Source organism: Macaca thibetana, chromosome 11 (assembly GCF_024542745.1).
Source record: "Macaca thibetana thibetana isolate TM-01 chromosome 11, ASM2454274v1, whole genome shotgun sequence".
In the NCBI taxonomy this organism is placed as follows: Eukaryota; Metazoa; Chordata; class Mammalia; order Primates; family Cercopithecidae; genus Macaca; species Macaca thibetana.
Genome location: NC_065588.1, coordinates 64,292,927 through 64,297,064, shown reverse-complemented (window position 1 = coordinate 64,297,064; position 4,138 = coordinate 64,292,927). Strand labels below are relative to the sequence as shown.

The following is a 4,138-nucleotide window of genomic DNA, read 5'->3' as shown; positions in this document are numbered from 1 at the left end:
AGAAACCAAGGTCTCCTTGAAGAGATGTTGATATCACATCTGGGATGGAAAAGTTCAAGTTGAGCTCAGGATATCTTGTGGCCTGTTATTTGTCACCTGATATTTTATTGATATTACCATCTTTCTTGCCACGGTTATGTAAGTAGCTTTATGCTGCCTCATTTATTGAGTAGTTGGTATTATGCTAGGCTCTGCTAGGCCCTTTATTTGTTATTATTATATTGTTAATATCATAGTATGTGGTCTGTGCCAGGCTCAGCACTAGGCCCTGTTGACTTGCCTAAAAAAAAAAAAAAAAAAAAAAAGCACCTGTTGATCAATCAAAGCTGTGTATTAAGCCTACTGCAGTAAGGGAGAGAAACCTTGACAAAGTCTTTCTAGGTCTCAGAACCTAGCGGTTCAGAGGAGGTCAGAAGGATATTTATAGGGCTTGGGGCTACGGGATCAAGTGGTTTGAGAAGAGTCTTTCAGTAAAGGGAGACTGCGATTGCGGAATCTGTGGTATGTTGACTTAGATCTAGTGGAAATGTAAGGCATTCTTATATGTCAAGAAATTCATGTCGGATAAATAATTTTTTGATAATTGTTTACTCAGGGGAACAATCTGTTGTCCTGAGAAGGAGGTTGTTTGTCCAGTTAAGCAAACTATTTGTTCAGATAAATTGATTTTCCATACTTTTCTGAAGCAAGCAGTGAAATTATTTACTGGTTTATTTAAGTCACCTTGACCAAGGTGGTATTCAGCTTCAGTTCTGCTAGTTAAGCCATGTGGACACAGGTGGTCATAGTTCTCACCATGACCCATTTGTCAGTCTCCTTTGTGACCTCTGACTCCTGGGTTGATGTCTGAGGTCTGTTTTTGATACGTTCTTATCAAGACATAGAGCTTAACTCCTCAAAATAACATACTCACACCAAAGCATTAATACTCAGCAATTCAGAATACTTTCTGAAGGTGTCAGAGGGTTTTTCAGGGAAGAACGATTGTCAGTATTCCAGAGATTTTCTTTTTCCAAAGGTCTACCTCAGCTGCGCTATCATGGAGAGGGGAGATTTTTCTCTTTCCTCTATACAGTACCAATTTCTTTTCCTTTCCAGAATTTTCTTCCAGGAACTTCTGATTCTTCACTCTTATTATCCAGAGTAGCTTCCTCTCTTCCTTTGAAGATTTGACTGGAATGGAATTCGTTCCCTGGGGCTCAGTTTCCAGTATAAGTTTATCAAATCATTTCCCACAAAGCCAGGCTTCCCCACACAAAACCCTTGCTACTAGAAAGAATACTTTTTTTTTTTTTTTTAGTTTATTAGCTTTCACATTTTTCATGATAATTTTATGTGTTATTATCACATAGTTACACTAAATGGATAATTGATTGAAAGAATTAGAGAGGGTTGAGAAATCTTGATTTGTCTGTAATGTAAGCAGCATCTGAGTGCTCTGGGAGAAAATACAAGGCCGGAAGTGTCTTATCCTTTTCTGTTTACCTAAAATGAGAATCTGGCTGCTCCATGACAGGGCTTCTTTTGGGCAGATGGTGATGAAAGATCAAAGGTGAAAGTGCCATCACCATCTGAGCTGCATTTTATATGCATTCTATTTAATCTTCACAACAATCTTATCAATGAGGCTTGGAAACTATAAATAACATTCCTAAAGTTTTGCAGCTAAAGAGATCTGAGTCTAACTGAACCCTGAACAAGAGTTGTTAAGTACAGCATATGCTCACTAGTTGCTCATTAGTATAATTTTATAGTAGCCTATTACACATCCTTGGGGGTGGCCATACCCAAGCTTCTTTTTCTCCTTGGAAAGCAATAGTTTATTTTTATACTTCTGCAAATATTAACTCAGTGATTACAACAAACATTGAGCAATCTCCAATGCTGTTTATCTGGAGGACGGTCTGAGGGGTCACAATGAATTATTTCTTCTTGAAGCTTTTCCTTTTCCTAAATCTCATAATGACTCTTGGCCATATTTCTGTCTTCTCAATGACTGTGGCTTCTACTCAAACAAGATCCTTTCTGAGGAGTGGCTTGCCAAGCAGCATGAAGTCGTCTGCCCCAACCAGTAGGACCTTCTCCAGTAGAATTCTCTCTCCACATGCAAGGTCTAGTTCATTTCCAATTAAGATAAGATCTTCAGAGGCCACCTTCAACTGGTGGCTGGCAAAATGCACCATGGGAAAAAGCCTGCCATACTGCCCCGTGGCAATGTAAAGTTACATCAGAGAATCATTGACATCTTGGTTACAGCCACCCCCAAGGATGTGTGTAAAATTATACTCATGAGTAACTAGTGAGCACGTGCTGTACTTGTCTGGGTTTCAGTTAGACTTAGATCTCTTTAGCTGTGAAACTTTAGGAATGTTATTTATAGTCTCCAAGCCTCATTTATAAGAATGTTGGTAAAGATTAAATAAAATGCATATAAAATGCTTGGAAGAGAGACAATGCTCTGTAAATGCCTATTATTATTATTGTGATTTTTGTTGAATAAATCAATGAATCATTGTCACTAGCTTCGTCATTCTGGCAAGTTCTGTTCAGTTTTTCTGGGTCTGAAAAATTTTCCATTTCTAGAAGCACTGAGAGAGGAAGCAAGTTGCAAAAGAAGTCAGTAAGTCAGAATCCCTTGATTATGTTTAGTTTAACTGTGTTTTCTTTGGCATGGTGCACTGTTACTTAGGCTCCAGTGTAGATTTTGTGAGGCCTTACATCTTAGGAATATCAGGGCGATGATCTGAGGTGCATAGGGCTTGCAAAACTGACCTAGCCTCAGGGATTTGGTCACAAAAGGGCAGAGCACCCTGGCAGTTGGTGAGAGACTGTGGTGTGGCAGTTTTGAGGAGAAAGGGTGGGAGCATCTAGATTGTGATCCAAATCTTGGAGACAGGGGTGGTGTGTGTGATTTTGAGGAATCCATCTATAAAAGACGAGACCACCACTGGTGAGTGGAGTCCCCATGGCGGCATCTAGTCCTTTTGAGCAAGCACTGACACAAGGGCGATGAGGATCTGCGTACTGACCAGTATACCTGATCAAATGCACTGAAACAGCTTGAGAAGAGGAAGGGGCAGGAAGTTCTGGGGCTCGAGAGGTCCAAACAGCATCAGACTCTTCTCTGTTGCATCAGGTCCCTGCTAAACTGCGGTGGATGTAAACTGATATGACTTGCTATGGATCCTGCCCATATCATCAGTATTTGCTCAGGACCTGGGGAAAACGGGTTTGAGCAGGCTGAGACTGCAACCATAGAGAGCTGGGAAAATAAAATATAGGGGCCTGATGATATGCTTTAGATAGGAAAAGATACACAAATTGTGAAAAGGTTTGTAAGAAGTCCAAATGAATCAGTGCTCATGTTTGGATAAACACTCTATTTGATTGAGGTTATGATTTTTAGAGGGCAATTGCTTTTCAGAAATACCAAGTCGTTTTGGAGATCTGACACTGTCACTCACCAGCTATGTGACTTTGACTAACTCAGGATCAAATGACATAATATTTGTGACTTTGAATGGAAAAGTTCTATGCAAATGTGAGCTATGACACTAATGTAGTTTCTGGAAGGAGCCTTGTAATATTCCGGGTGCCAGATTCATGAATTGTAGGAGATAATGAAATGTAGTAGATTTTTCTATTTCTTAAACTTCTCTGATGTGTAAATAATCAATTAAGATCTAATTTCATGAATTTAAATCTTGTTAGTGCTTATTCTCAAATACTGCCTTCAGAAGGATTTTGTGGTTCATCTTAAGAATTTGTAGTGGGATTGTTTTGAATTTTTAACTCAGTTTTTCCTCTGTATTTGTTTGATCTTGGACCATCCCTCCCATTGAAATAGGCCATTCTGTGCTAGTTGTCAAGAACTGATGTAACAATGGAAAATGGAGAAAAACTAGGTCTCCACTTTCAAAGGCCTAGGATGTTAAAAAACAAAAAAGACTTATGATGTAGACAAACAATTTAAGAGAAAGCATCCTGAGCTAGAGGAGCAAGTTCTACCCCAACCCTCAGATTAATCAAGAACTCCTCTGGCCAAAAATATTAGGGGAAATTGGAAATGAGGTGATGGGGGAGGAGAAATTGGGGAGCTCTCGGGTCACAAAGCTGGAACGGAGACAATCATATGTCC

General features: G+C 39.5%; 1 pseudogene; it reads right to left on the bottom strand.

Moving 5' to 3' along the window:
- Positions 1–1,855: 1,855 nt before the first annotated feature.
- Positions 1,856–2,216, bottom strand: LOC126931630 (39S ribosomal protein L21, mitochondrial-like; annotated as a pseudogene).
- Between the last annotated feature and the right edge of the window lie 1,922 nt (positions 2,217–4,138).